Source organism: Poecile atricapillus, chromosome 26 (assembly GCF_030490865.1).
Source record: "Poecile atricapillus isolate bPoeAtr1 chromosome 26, bPoeAtr1.hap1, whole genome shotgun sequence".
Classification (NCBI taxonomy): domain Eukaryota; kingdom Metazoa; phylum Chordata; class Aves; order Passeriformes; family Paridae; genus Poecile; species Poecile atricapillus.
In genome coordinates this window covers 5,009,690-5,025,758 of record NC_081274.1, presented here as the reverse complement: position 1 = coordinate 5,025,758, position 16,069 = coordinate 5,009,690, and the positions used below count along the sequence as shown (strand labels likewise).

At 45.2% G+C, this 16,069-nt stretch overlaps 1 protein-coding gene and 1 pseudogene across 1 annotated transcript in view; one reads left to right on the top strand and one right to left on the bottom strand.

Annotated features, from left to right (window-relative positions):
• The window catches only part of LOC131588549 (zinc finger protein 239-like), a 135,224-nt gene extending 126,913 nt beyond the window's left edge, over positions 1 to 8,311 (bottom strand). Inside the window, exon 1 of the mRNA XM_058857479.1 lies at positions 8,211 to 8,311. The gene's annotated coding sequence lies outside the window, so the exon portion shown is untranslated. The remainder of the gene's footprint in view (positions 1 to 8,210) is intronic.
• LOC131588457 (zinc finger protein 729-like) overlaps positions 1 to 16,069 on the top strand; it is a 298,116-nt pseudogene that overhangs the window by 54,607 nt on the left and 227,440 nt on the right.

Here is a 16,069-nt window from a genome sequence, read left to right as displayed (position 1 = left end):
GGGGAGCTGTGGGGCCGGGCCGGGGCTGTGGGGCAGCCGGGGCTCAGCGCCGGGCGCTGCCTGACCCCAGCACCCCCCGGGCAGGGCCGGCAGTGGCCCCCGGCCCCCAGGAGGCTGCGGGACGCCCCGGCCGCTGCCCGGCCCCGTGGAGCTGCCGGCCCTGCCCGCCGGGGGGGCCGCCTTTGGACACTGCGGCAGGACAGGGACCGGCTCTGGGATACGGGCTGGGGAGGGGAGCCTCAGCACAGCCAGCACCAGGAAGGAACAGCTCAGAAATGGGGATTAGACCTGCAAGGATCCAGATCATCTTTGAAGCATTTTGTGCTGGGTCCCTGCAGAAAGGAAGGATTTCGCAGAAAGCTCAGCAGCTGCCACACGATGAGCACCCACAGGCACTGAGGGGGGCTGCAGCAGGGCCACAAGAAGCCCCTGCAGCACTTGCTCCCAAAGGCTCAGCAGCTGAATGCAGCAAGGGATGAGCAAAAGGCCAAGCTGAAGGCAAAGGCCATGGCACAGGTCCTACAGCCCCTGAGGGATCAAGCCCAGGGCCCAAGGGGGCCCCAGCACCCAGGGGACACCCTCGGCCACAAGCACCTGGCACAGGCATTGCCCTCCTGGCCAGGGGACAGCCCACCCAAACAGCCCCTGGCAAGGAATCAGCCTTCCAGCTGCAGGGCACAAGGACACTGCAAGCACAGACAGGAGCACCCTCAGCACCAGCAAGTCCAGCCCTTGATGGACACGGATTCTTAGCGGTCTCACAGCTCCCATTACACCAGGGACCCACCACACTGCAGCCCTTGGGAACATCCAGGGTGGCTCTGGATCCAGAGGAGACCTTTCCTGATGGACACAGGGGCCTCTCCATCCACTCACAATCTTACACCTAAAGGTGTTAGGGAATATTTAAATAATTAAGGGACTAAGTGGGAAAGATGAGTGGGTGTGTTTTATTCAGCCACTATTAACCAATGTGTGGGATGGGTTTAAAATGCAGGAATTTTTATTTGCTCACAATTGTGATTGTAATTTACTGGGAAGGGATTTGATGGCTACACTGGGAATGCAAATTAATGTTGCAAAAGGTGATACAGAGGCTGGTTCTGTTCTACCTCTGTGTCAAATGTCTGGCAGAGCCTAGGCTGAAGTGAACCCACAAGTGTGGGCAGCCCCAGGGAAATTGGCAAAATTAGATATGGAGCCTCTCCAAATTTCCCTGAAGCAACCAGGACAAGAGGTGTCGAAAAGCAATCCCCTGTTCCAAGGGAGGGAAGGAAGGGCTCACAGCCTGTCTGGGAGTCCTGCTCAAGGCACGGCTTGGGGAGCCAGGGATGGCTCCCTAGAATGCTCCTATCCTGCCAAACAAGAAATCCAATGGAATCCACAGAATGCTGCAGGACCCAAGAAGAAGAAATGAGATGATGAAACCGAGGCACCCCACACTCTCAGATCCTTACACCATCCTCAACCAGGTGCCCTCCTCACACTGCTGCCATTCAGAACCTGATGCAAAAGATGCTTTCTGGGGATCTGCCCACTCCCAGAGGATGCAAACACAATTCTGCCTTGGGCTGGCAACAAGAGGTAGAAGGGAAAATGCTCAAGACATGGATGGTCCTTCTGCAGGGATGCACGGAAGCACCAGCCTGATTGGGGCAAGCCTTGCAGGAAATATCAAAGGAATTGACCTCACCCCCAGGGACTGGCTTAATGCAGGATGTGGATGGCTTGATCCAGTCAGGAGGACAAGGAGAAGAGGTAGAGGAAGCCGCTGTGAAATGGCTTCATTTGCAGGCAAAAAAGCAGCTTTGAGTATCTGACGGAAAAGTTCAAATAGTGGAGAAAATGTTTAAATATTTGAGACCTATTTTGACTGAAGGCTTGTGGTATATTGACCCTGAGAGGGTCCAGGGAATCTCAGAAATAACATTTCCCAGGACTAAAATGGAGATGGAATTATTCTTATCATTAACAGGGAATTGCAGGAGCTGGATTGAGGATTCTCTCTTCTAGCCACAACACTGTGTGACTTTTTTACTCCCAGATATTCTCAATGTTACGGGGTGGACATAAGAAAGAGAAAAAAACTTAACAAAATGAAAAAAATAAAATAATTGATGCCCCAGCCATGGCTCTTCCAGACTCAGAAATCTGAATTGCAAGGGAATATTAAACAGGCCACCCCTGAGCCTGCACTGAAGGCAACGCAGCAGCAGCCAGGGCTCCCCAGCGGGGGAAGCCCCTGGGCCTGCCCACAGATCCTCTGCTCAAATCCTCGGCCTGGCCACCCTCCTTTGCCATCTCCAGCCACTGCGGGACAATCCTTGCTCTCACTCTTGCAGCTTCAGCCCTTTCTGTGCCTGCCCTCGCCACAGCTGCTGGGGAAGGCACCGGGACAATTCCACTCTGCCTCTCGATGACACTCACACTCTGCCCTGCCCAGGATTAGCTGCTGGCAGAACAGACCAACTTTAAAATGGCTTAAAAACTTATTTCTCTCGTCACACTAGGTTTGCCTTTGCCTTGGGGAAAGGAATTTTAATGTTTCTTTTCCACCACTCAGCAGAGATGTGTTTAACATCTCAACAGACTGCATAAAGGTAACAATTGAAATTTTAAATCAGCTGGGAATGGGAGGATATAAGGTGTCTAAAGAAAAGGCACAAATTTCCCAGCAGACTGTGATTTACCTGGGGTGTGAAATCTCACAAGGACAGTGTAAGCTGGGTACTAATCGTATTCAAGCCATTTGTGCCATTCCAGAACCCCAGAACCTACATGAGCTACAAGTTTTCCTTGGGATGACAGAGTGGTACCACCTGTGGATCATGGACTATGGACTAATTGCAGAGCCCCTGTATGAAGCCCAGAAGACACAACCGCTTACCTGGGGCAAACCACAGAAGGAGGCCTTCCTCAGACTGAAGGAGGCGTTGACAACAGCTCCAGCGTTAGGATTGCCTGATCTATCCAAAGATTTTCAGCTGTTTGTGCATGAAAGATCACACCCAGCACTGGGAGTGCTGACCCAACATTTGGGAAGCTGGAAAAGGCTGGTAGGCTGCTTTTCCAAACAACTTGACAACGTGAGTGCCAGATGGCCTTCATGCCTGCGGGCAGTTGCAGCCACTGTGATGCTGATCCAAGAAGCCAGGAAACTCACGATGGGTAGACACACAGATGTCTATGTGCCACACATGGTGACCACTGTTGTAGAACAAAAGGGAGCCATTGGCTATCTCCAAGCTGGATGATGAAATTCCAGTTAATCCCAACTTTGCAGGATGATGTCACACTAAAGACAGCTAACCTTTTGAATCCAGCTTTCTTCCTTACCAGCAAACACATCTGCCCAACGAGCAGAACTGGTTGCTTTAACCAGGGCATTAGAGCTGAGTGAAGGGAACAAAGTAAATATCTGGACTGATTCAAAACATGCTTTTGGAGTGGTGCATGTACATGGGGCAGTGTGGAAAGAAAGAGGACTGCTGTCTTCTCAAGGCACACACATTAAACATCAAGATGCAGTCCTGCAATTAATAAAAGCAGTATAAAAGCCTGAGCAAGTAGCAATCATGCACTGCAAAGCTCACCAATCAGGAAACTCCAAAATTCATGAGGGAAATGGGAAAGCAGACTGGACAGCCCGACAAGCTGCTCGAGAAGTACAAACTGCAATGGCACTGATACCTTTAAAAACTAATGTATCTCAATTCAATTTACCCCCAGAACCAAAATGTTCAATAAAAGATGTGAAATTGGGACGCTCACTGAATGCACAGAAGAATTCAGAAGGGTGGTATGTGACTACACAGGGACAAGTAGTGGTACCCCCCTCGATAATGACAGAAGTTCTACAAATTAAACATAACAAATGTCATTGGAGTGCAGAGGCACTGGTGAAATTGTTAAAACAAAGTTTAATTTCAGTACAAATGTCAACAATGGCAAAATCAGTAATGTCAAAATGTGAAATTTGCTTAAAGAACAATCCAGTGGCTAGATGACAGGCACAATTAGGGAAAATTTGGGTAGGAGTAGAACCAGGAGATTATTGGCAAGTAGATTTTGTAGAATTACCAAGAACATGAGAATACAAATATCTATTGGTAGGGGTTGACACATTTTCAGGATGGCCAGAAGCTCTTCCCTGTAGCACAAATCAAGCAAAGGAGACAGTCAAGTGGTTACTGCAAGAAATCATTCCAAGATTTGGAGTGCCTCTAGGAATATCATCAGATAGGGGCCCACATTTCACAGCCACAGTAGTGAGGGAGGTGAGTAGGTTGCTGGGAATAGCTTGGCATCTCCATACACCATGGAGACCCCAATCCAGTGGACAGGTGGAGAGGATGAATCAGACATTGAAGAGGCAAATCAGCAAAATATGCCAAGAGGCTAAATTGCAGCAGCCACAAGCTTTACCAATAGCACTGCTGAGGATTCGGATAAAGCCTAGAAGCGGGATGTCAGTCAGTCCTTATGAGATATTGGATGGGAAACCATATGAATCCCCTCAACCTAATCCAAATGTACATGTTACAGGGAAGCAAGAGGTGTAGAATTATGTTCTGTCTCTTGCAAAAGCTCGAGCTCGACTTCGGAGCACCCTTGTGTGGAACAGGCCGCTGACTCTTGAGAATCCAGTTCATGACATCCCCCCGGGAGATGAAGTGTACGTTAAAAGCTGGAACGAAGAACCATTAAAAGAAAGGTGGAATGGACCCTATCAGGTACTGTTAACTACCTTGACAGCAGTCAAAGGAGCTGGACTGGATCCCTGCATACATTACACCAGAGTGAAGAAGGTTTCCCCTGCACGGTGGACTGCACAAACTGTAGGGCCAACAAAGCTGCAGATAAAGCGGGTTTGATTGTTTCAAATGTCTAGGTTGCTAGTGACTGGAATGGTGATTATTTTATGGCCTTTAGTGCCATCAGCTGGAATCAATGTTACCTTGGGATGTGAAATGCAAAAGGATCAGCTGACAACTCTTCATTTTAGAATGAAGAGGGATGTGGGGGTGCCGCCAGAAACACAAGTGATAAAAGTCTCTAATACTATTCAGACAGAAAATGGGATGATTAGATTAATTAAAGATTTTGCCAAGATGCAAAACAGCAGCAAAATAACTGCCTGTCTGCCAATACCAAAGGCAGCAGGAGACCCAATAAATTGGGGAATTATAACATCAAAATTTCCTGAAATACAAAAGAATAAAAATGAAAATGTGAGCTATGTATTGCAAATAGATTACGAGTACCCAAATAAGACAGTGTTTGAAAATGCTGTGAAGCCAAAGTATTCATCTACATGGGATTGTCATGAAAATGGAGGAAAGTACGAACCAAAACTAGGCTGGGATGGGGGATTAGGGAATTATGGATGGTGTTATGAAAAGATAGCAAAGGTCATTAAAGAAAAGATTTCAGTATCAAAGTGGAAGTGTGAAGGACAGGAAGGAAAAGATCGGGCTGAAGCTTGGGACAGTGCATGGTCAATGAGTGTGCTTCAGAAATTCCAATCTATGGCAGATAGCCCTTGGTGCATTAAGTGGGAAGGCTCTGAAAATGAAACAGATCCAGGGGTATGGAACACTGCAACCAGTAGTAGAATGGAGGCAGACAAAGTGAATTGGTGGGTATGGAACAAAACTTAGGACTGTACTTCTGATGATGAAGAAATAAAACAAATGCCACCACTAGTAGTAGCTCTGCAAATTGGATGTGCCTGCAGAGGAATCAAACATAAACAAGGTGAAATAAATGACAAGACAGGACAAGTGATCCAAAAGGTAATATGGAGCACAAGTACAATTCAGAGTCCAGGCCAATTTGGATGGGCAGCAAGCGATGGCACCTGGACAACACATTTGCCTGTAGGTGAAAAAGTAAAAGAGATTACTTTAGGCCTCCCCACCTTATGCCAAATTTGGAAAACGTCCCCATTCAAGGCAGAGCATGAACTTCTGCAAATAAGGAGAAGATGAGAATTTCAGGAAAACAAAGCTGAAGATGAAGAAAGATGGCAGGAAACCTCCAGCAGTGTAAAATTTGAGTGGGCTCTGGAATCCTTGTTTGGTCCAATAGCAAATTATAACAATAGAAAGATGTTGTACAAACTTACATGTCAGGTAGAAAGAGACTGGCAAGAGTTACCAAAGAGGGATTTAGAGAGCTGAATGTACAATTACAAGCCACGACTAAAATGACCCTGCAAAACAGATTGGCTTTAGATATGTTATTGTTGAAAGAACACGGAGTATGCGGGTACCTAAAAGGACAAATTGATCACTTGTTGCTATATTTTATATATTAGTAAAGGCCTGTATGCACAAACCAGCCTTTGAAATAAGTCATGATATTAAGAGCTAAAGTCCTTGAAACCTTCATGCTGAAGAGAGAGTAAAGCAAAACAATATCCCTGTGTGTAAGAGAAAAAATGTAAACTGTGTGTGTTAGCCAATAGTAACTTGCTCTGCCTGCACACCCTGTAGAACCCTATAAAAGTGTGATAAAGATAGAAATAAAGTGGCATTCACAATTACTTCTGTGAAGACTGGTGAAGAGCTGGCGGTCTCTCAATAATCACTGCTGCATCCACATCCCAAATGGAACTGCAGATGTAGAACACGACATTAATCCATTAAATCCCATAGAACATGAAGCACAGAAAGAGAGGGAAGATCTCACCACAAGTTGGGTAGATAAAATTTTTGAAGGGTTAGGATGGAACGTGAGCGCATGGATCAAAACTATTCTTGAGAATTTAATAATCCTACTAATTGTGTTCTTAGCAATCTGGTTAATCTGTGCAGTTCTGAAAGGAGAGATAAAGAAAAGAGTATCCTGGAACCAGAAGATAATAAAGGCACTGACACGGGACAGAGATCCACATCCGCATTTGTCATCTCCAAGTCCTCCAGAGTGTAACAACGCTTACGACAACTGTGGATTCGAAGATGAACATCAAGTATAAACTCAGAAAAAGGACTGTATAGAGTGAAAGCATTACACTTATTATAGTAAAGTGAAATACTTTCAAAGGGGGGAAATATGTTACTATGGGGTTAAATGTATCTGAAAATGTTTCTTAAAATCATGTAGAGGTAGGCCACAAGAATACTTGGTATTAGGGATGGACTAGCAAGCTGAAATGTTTACGGTAATGGGAACTGGTACTTGGGGTCTCCAAAATACTCACCCAGAGATAAGATTCGTACATGTTCGTGCAAGGATGAGCTAACTCTCATGAAGCAATATAAAGTTAATGAAGCAATATTAATGAAGCAATATTGATAAGGTTGTTACAGTGATTACTGCTACAGCTGACATTGTAGAAATATGTGCATTTTGGACAAAGACAATGGAGCTAGATTTGGGTTGCTGATACCCCTAGTTCCCACACACTTCAATAAAGCACCTGCATATATTCAGTCTGTGATTCTGTGTGTTCCTGAACGCTAACAAAGACAGATCAAAAACTTCCAAAACACCAAAATTCTGATATCCTCTCAGAATAGTAAGATTCAGCTCCCACAAAAAAACAAAACACCAACATTTAGCCCAATAAAGCTCAGAAACACCAAGATTCAGCCCCGTGAAAATCGTCCATCTCCCTGCCCGGGCACTCGCTGCATGGGGGGGTGAGGGGGGCAATGAGGCCGGGCCGGAGCAGGGGGTGCCTGAGAGAGGCCCCGAGCCCGGGGGAAGCCCCTGCAGAGCCATGGAAGTGGCTCCTGGCCGGACTCGGGGATCCCCCTGGCGATCCCCGCTGGAGCAGCCTGGTCCTGAGGGACTCTGGCCCCTGGCAGGGACCCCAGGCTGCAGCAGGACAAGGATTCCTGTCCCTCAGGGGGAGGCACTGACATGACCTGACTGTGACCCCCATCCCTGTGCCTCTGGGCGGGGAGGGGGACGGAGAGGGGCACAAAGTTAAGCACGAGAAGGAGGGAGAGCTGGGGGGAAGATGGATTTCCGTAAGAATTACTTTGCTTCTCGTTTTCTTGTTCTGACATGTTTGAATAATAAATTCAATTAATTTCCCCAAGTCAGGTGTGCTGTGCCCGTGACCAAGGATTGAACTGTCCCCACCCTCATCCAGACCCCCGAGCCTTTCCTTGTGTGTTCGGCTCCCCGCCCGGGGCAGAAAGGAGCGTCACAGAGTTTTGGCCTCGCTCCGGCACAGCCCTGCTCCATCCCGGACTCACCCCCAGCTCGCAGCGCCCTCAGCTCCCGGGCACCCCGAGCTCCCGGCGCTTCAGCGCAGCGGCGCTTCCTTGGCCTCCTGCCCGGGCCGGGCCCAGCGCCGGGGCCGCTCCTCAGCCCAGGCGAACGAGAAATGGCGGAGCTCAGCCCAAGGCAGGCGAGGCCGTGCCGTGTGCAGAGCCCGCCGCTGGCTGCGATTGGCTGCTTCTGCCGTCACTCGTGGCTCTGGCGCGCGCTGATTGGGCAGAGCGGGGACAAGCCCGGCCCCGCTGGCGCCCCCAGGGCGGCCGTGGGGCAGGAGAGCCGCCATTGCCGGAGCGTCTGTGCGGGCCCGGCAGCGGCGGCAGCAGCGGCCGGAGCCCGGTGAGGCGGCGGCGGAGCTCGGAGGCGGCCCCGGCCATCGCAGGTGGGAGCCGCGCTCGGTTCTGCGGGGGCTCGGGGCTCGCTGCGGGCCCGGGAGGTTGTGTAATAAATGGAATTGATTCCTGCTGACTAAATTGTAACTATTTGGAAAGTTACTATTAGAAGCAACCAATGGAATCAGTGTTATAAGGCAGATGTACCCCTTTGCAGATGTTACATGTTAAAATTGAGGTACAGGATGTAGTTTCGAAGATAAATGGTGTCTCAAGACCAAAACGGCCTTGAGATGGACAAAATTAAAACGACTTTAAGCACTGGGCCTAAAAATCAGTAAATATCAGACTAATTAGTAGAGTAACATAACACAAGCTTAGTACGCACATGCAAACCTGTAAGGTTATCCAAAGGACAATGAGGAAGAGGAGAAGCCTTCACCAAAAGACCCCCAAAAGAAAACTGAAGACCCCCTAACAACAAGTGAAGCATGTGCCGTGATGAAAAGTGACCTAAAGTCAGCAAAATCGGAAATAGGAGAAAACATATGGGAAACATAAATGAATATGTATAAGCATACAGTATATAAGGTTAGCTTGAAGTGCTTTGTTCTGTACGTGAGGCAGGGTGGGGAACCCCCTCCGTACCCCGGGTCGGTTTTGCTTATGCCTTAACCATTTGTAACCACTGGCCAATTATATTCACACATATGTATATATAAATATATATCTGAATATATCTACTAAATTTTATCTTTCTTACTAAATTGTATTCTTTTACTAAATTGTATTCTTTTATTATTTTGTATCCAATTTATTAAAGTATATTATCAATTAATTAGATTGATTATTTGGAAATTTGAAAGTCATTTATAACAATTCGATGCCAAAACCCAGGAACTCCAATCTAGGGGAATACATGGAATACATGGGAATACATGGGAATCCCGGAGAGGAAAAACAAGCAGAAAATGATTAATTATTATTAGTTTAAATAGACAAAGAAAATGATCCAAAAATATAATTTGAATTGGCCAAAGTTTGGATCGTTTAAAGATTGGATTTGTTAAGCTTTAAATCAGTATGTAAATTCAAAAGAACCTTTTTATCAAGAAGAGAGCGACTATGCTACCCTGTAGCTTCCCCGGGGTGGGGGGAAAGATAAGTTCATTACTAAAACACAAGAAAGCGAGAGTTATCTGTTGTATCCTTTACAAACTAATAAGTAGCAGAAAAAAAAAAAAAAGAAAGAAAAAAAAAAAAGAGGTAAAACTGTTCCTTCATCTAAAGATATTTTGCTGGAAATAGAAACAGCAGCACTACCTAAATCCCATTTAACTGAAAAGTGTGCAGTGCTGGCTGTGCCAAGTGAACTCTAACATATAACACAACTGACCATTTGTTACAACCTGGCATTAATTTGGTTTGGTTTATTATATTTACACATTCAAAAGACAAATTCTGCCTTGCTCAGAGTCTGTGAAGCACAAACACATTTTATGAATATATAGTATCTAAATGGTGTGTTACAGTTGTGTTATGTGCATTATAAGTGTTAAAAACATGTAGCAGTTTTTTTTTCACAGAAACTTATATTTCCGTATTTTTAAAATATGTTTGTTTTCCAATATTTTGTATAGTAAATATAAATGGTTTTGACTAAATGTTTTATTTATTTAACAGCAAAAATTTTTCTAGAAGAACCCCCTGTTAATTAAAGCTTTATTAATAAATTGCTAACTGAAGTTGTGTAAAAAGTAACTTTTATTGTAGTTGGCACATCTCTGGAGCTTTAGTAGTTTAAATTAAAAGAAAAAAAATATAACTGACTAAGAGAGAGAGAGAGATAAGACAGTGCTGTGAAATCTCTGCCATCCTTGAAACAAGCAGAGTTGAAGTGGCTCATAGGAACCTTATGAGGCCAAGGGTAGCAGTGAGACCAAACGTGTCAGTGACCAGACCCCAGGGTATAAACTTTGCTACCAAGAAGAGCGGCACCTCGGCCCTTGGCTGCAGCCCAAGGGGCCTTGAGGAAGGTAGAGAGTGAAAACTCCTGAGGATTATTTTCACTGTGTTCATTAAGATACCCTTGGCAACTGGCCAAGACCATAAAGCAGGATGGGACAGAATCCAAAAAAATAAGAAAGAAACAAGCGATATTAAAACAAGCAGCACAAAAGCAAACAATGAGCAAACAAACTATGCAAAAACAAAATCAAAATAATTCTAATCCATGTGACAAATGCAAACAAATGTGACAAATGCAAACAAATGTGACAAATGCAAAAACAAGATAAAATCTGTGTTTGTGGCACATCCATATGTTAATGCTGCCTGTTACAATCACAGTAATTTTATAGAAGTATAAAAAAGATCCCAAAGAAAGAATTAGACAAAATGAATAAATAGTGTGAACAGTTGAAACAGCAGTATAGCAACTGAGATTGGCCAACTTTAACTAAAATATTTTTGTAGGTTTAATGCAAGAAGTAGTTACAGAACTAAAATTATTTAAATGTTAAATTTGTGAAAGACTTAAAATAGCTAAAAAAATAGCTGTGGGAAAGTGGGAGTCTAGCTCCAGACCAATTTTTAAAATGAAATCTTATTCAAACTTCCAAGACATTAAAATGACCTGGAAGATAAATTTTGAATCATCAAATAATTAAAACAGTTTGTATCAAATAACAATACTAACACCTGGCCACCAAAAACTCCTGCTGGATATTAGAGAATGACAAAAAGAAACTAATTGTAGGATAACCACGTTGATTTATGCTGGTATAAAAGTTCTGGAGCCAACCTTACCAATCCATAAGTGACCTAAAATTCTATTTGGAACAACCAGGTACAACAAGTAACAAATGGAAAGCCCCTGATAGAATATATTAAATTTGTGAGTAAAGAGCATAGAGTGAATTACCTCAAAAGTGAAAAAGAACCTGTATCTGAAGAGTTACATGACCCTCCTTCTTCGTTATACCGAGGTCCAGGAGCAATATGTTAAGAACACCACTTTATGAAACATTAAAGAACAATAAAAGGGACTTGAACCTTGACTTTCCAAAAGCAAGAAGAAACCAGAAATGAAGACAAATGGCCTGCAGATAGATGACCCAGCCACTTGAGCTGCAGATGGATCTTAGAGATACAGAACCCAAATCTATCTATTGAATCAGTTCATGAAGCTGCAGACAGTAGTTAAAGTTGTTTCAAACCACACCTCTACTGCCCTAAAGCTGCTGGCCAAGCAACATTCACAAATGTGAGCATTTGTTTATGAAAACAGAATTGCCCTGGACTATTTGTTAGCTGAAGAAGGGGGAGTTTGTAGAAAGTTTAACAAATCTGAGTGTTGTATAAAGATAAATGATTATAGAAGAGATATCACAAAAATTGCTAAAGATATATATACAAGTTCAAAAATAGAATTTTATTTTGAAGACTGATTAGTGAGATAACCTAAGAAGTACTTAGTGGAAAAAGTTAAAATTTATGGTATAGTGTTTTATATTAAGATTATTGTTTCTATTTTGTATAATTTCATGCCTGATTAGACTAATCCATTCAGTAATTCAAGGAATACTGAACGAAAAGAAACTATAATAGCTCAAAAAAAAAGTTAACTAAATTTGAAAGAGAGTGCAAAAAGCTTGATACAGCATGAAAAATGTTAAAAAATTAGAAATGAAAATAAAGTAAATGCAAGAAATTAAATTATGGAGAAGATAAAAAAATAAGATTCAAGTTTATGTTTTTTTAAAAAAAGGCATGAATAAATGTAATCAAAAGGAGAAATGGGGTATTAAAATAAATGGAATTGATTCGTGCTGACTAAATTGTAACTATTTGGAAAGTTATTATTAGAAGCAACCAAAAGAATCAGTGTTACAAGGCAGATGTACCCCTTTGCAGATGTTACATGTTAAAATTTAGGTACAGGAGGTAGTTTAGAAGATAAGTGATGTCTCAAGACCAAAACGTCCCTGAGATGGACAAAATTAGAACACCTTTAGGCATTGGGCCTAAAAATCAGTAAATATCAGACTAATGAGTAGAGTAACATAACACAATGCTTAGTACGCACACACAAACCTGTAAGGTTATCCGAAGGACAATGAGGAAGAGGAGAAGCCTTCACCAAAAGACCCCCAAAAGAAGACTGAAGACCCCCTAACAACAAGTGAAGCATGTGCCGTGAAGAAAAGTGACGTAGTCAGAAAAATTTGAAATAGGAGGAAATTTACCGGAAGCATTAATGAATATGTATAAGCATACACTATATCAGTTTAGCTTGAAGTGATTTGCTCTGTACATGAGGCAGGGTGAGGAACCCCGGTCGGTTTTGCTTATGCTTTAATCATACTTAATTACTGGCAAATTATAGATATAAATTGTAATTTTTTCCTAAATGATATTCTTTTACTAAACTGTATTCTTTTATTATATCAAATTACTATTCAAATTACTAAATTGTATTCATTTTTAATTAAACTGCCATTAACCCAAGTGACCTAGTTGTCAAAATTGTAATTTCATTGATCACAACCGGTGAGGCGGCGGCGGAGCTCGGAGGCGGCCCCGGCCATCGCAGGTGGGAGCCGCGCTCGGTTCTGCGGGGGCTCGGGGCTCGCTGCGGGCCCGGGAGGGGGCGGCAGGGGGCTGTGGCGGGTGGCTTGTGCCGTGGCCGGCCCGTGTTGGCCCTGGGCTGAGGGCGCTGCGGGAGCGGCTGCCCGCGGTCTCCTTGCCGCTGGGGCCTCGGCAGGAGGCGGTGGCGGAGCAGCGCTGGCTCGTCCCGCTTCGTGTCGGGAGGCCGGAGGTGGCTGCGCTGTGCCCGGGACGCTGCGCTGGGGCCGCCTCCGAGCTCCGCCGCCGCCTCACCGGGCTCCGGCCGCTGCTGCCGCCGCTGCCGGGCCCGCACAGACGCTCCGGCAATGGCGGCTCTCCCAAGCCACGGCCGCCCTGGGGGCGCCAGCGGGGCCGGGCTTGTCCCCGCTCTGCCCAATCAGCGCGCGCCAGAGCCACGAGTGACGGCAGAAGCAGCCAATCGCAGCCAGCGGCGGGCTCTGCACACGGCACGGCCTCGCCTGCCTTGGGCTGAGCTCCGCCATTTCTCGGCAGCCTGGGCTGAGGAGCGGCCCCGGCGCTGGGCCCGGCCCGGGCAGGAGGCCAAGGAAGCGCCGCTGCGCTGAAGCGCCGGGAGCTCGGGGTGCCCGGGAGCTGAGGGCGCTGCGAGCTGGGGGTGAGTCCGGGATGGAGCAGGGCTGTGCCGGAGCGAGGCCAAAACTCTGTGACGCTCCTTTCTGCCCCGGGCGGGGAGCCGAACACACAAGGAAAGGCTCGGGGGTCTGGATGAGGGTGGGGACAGTTCAATCCTTGGTCACGGGCACAGCACACCTGACTTGGGGAAATTAATTGGATTTATTATCCAACATGTCAGAACAAGAAAACGAGAAGCAAAGTAATTCTTACGGGAATCCATCTTCCCCCCAGCTGTTCCTCCTTCCCGGGCTTAACTTTCTGCCCCTCTCCGTCCCCCTCCCCGCCCAGAGGCACAGGGATGGGGGTCACAGTCAGGTCATGTCAGTGCCTCCCCCTGAGGGACAGGAATCCTTGTCCTGCTGCAGCCTGGGGTCCCTGCCAGGGGCCAGAGTCCCTCAGGACCAGGCTGCTCCAGCGGGGATCGCCAGGGGGATCCCCGAGTCCGGCCGGGAGCCACTTCCATGGCTCTGCAGGGGCTTCCCCCGGGCTCGGGGCCTCTCTCAGGCACCCCCTGCTCCGGCCCGGCCTCATTGCCCCCCTCACCCCCCATGCAGTGAGTGCCTGGGCAGGGAGATCCACGATCTTCACGGGGCTGAATCTTGGTGTTTCTGGGCTTTATTGGGCTAAATTTTGGTGATTTCTTTTTTTTTTTTTTTTTTTTTTTTTTTTTTGTGGGTGCAGAATCTTTCTATTTTGGGGGGATATCAGAGTTTTGGTGTTTTGGAAGTTTTTGATCTGTCTTTGTTAGCGTTCAGGAACACACAGAATCACAGACTTATTATATGCAGGTGCTTTATTGAAGCATGCAAGAACTAGGGGTATCAACAACCCAAATCTAGCTCCATTGTCTTTGTCCAAAATGCACATATTTATGCAATTTCAGCTGTAGCAGTAATCACTATAACCACGTTATAAATATTGCTTCATTAATATTGCTTCATTAACTTTGTCCATATTGCTTCATGAGAGTTAGCTCATCCTTGCACGAACATGTCTGAATCTTATCTCTGGGTGGGTATCTTGGAGACCCCAAGTACCAGTTCCCATTACCGTAAACATTTCAGCTTGCTACACCATCCCTAATACCAACCATTCTTGTGGCCTACCTCCACATGATTTTAAGAAACATTTTCAGAAACATTTAACCCTATAGTAACGTATTTCCCCACATTCAATATATTTCACTTTGCTATAATAAGTGTAATGCTTTCACTATATACAGTCCTTTTTCTGAGTTTATACTTGATGTTCATCTTCGAATCCACAGTTGTTGTAAGTGTTCTTACACTCTGGAGAACTTGGAGATGACAAATGCGGATGTGGATCTCTGTCCCGTGTCAGCGCCTTTATTATCTTCTGGTTCCAGGATACTCTTTTCTTTATCTCTCCTTTCAGAACTGCACAGATTAACCAGATTGCTAAGAACACAGTTAGTAGGATTATCAGACTCTCAAGAATAGATTTGATCCAGGAGCTCACATTCCATCCTAACCCTTCAAAACTTTTATCTACCCAACTTGTGGTCAGATCTTCCCTCTCTTTCTGTGCTTCATGTTCTATTTGTTTTAATTAATTAATGTCGTGTTCTACATCTGCAGTTCCATTTGGGATGTGGATGCAGCAGTGATCAATTTGTCCTTTTAGGTACCTGCATACTCCGTGTTCTTTCAACAATAACATATCTAAAGCCAATCTGTTTTGCAGGGTCATTTTAGTTGTGGATTGTAATTGTACATTTAGCTCTCCAAATCCCTCTTTGGTAACTCTTGCCAATCTTTCTACCTGACCTGTAAGTTTGTACAACATCTTTCTATTGTTATAATTTGCTATTGGACCAAACAAGGATTCCAGGGCCCACTCAAATTTTACACTACTGGAGGGTTCCTGCCATCTTTCTTCATCTTCAGATTTGTTTTCCTGAACTTCTCGTCTTGTCCTTATTAGCAGAAGTTCATGCTCTCCCTTGAATGGGGACCTTTTCCAAATTGGGCATAAGGTGGGGAGGCCTAAAGTAATCTCTTTTACTTTTTCACCTACAGGCAGATGTGTTGTCCAGGTGCCATCGCTTCTGCCCATACAAATTGGCCTGGACTCTGAATTGTACTTGTGCTCCATATTACCTTTTGGATCACTTGTCCTGTCTTGTCATTTATTTCACCTTGTTTATGTTTGATTCCTCTGCAGGCACATCCAATTTGCAGAGCTACCACTAGTGGTGGCATTTGTTTTATTTCTTCATCATC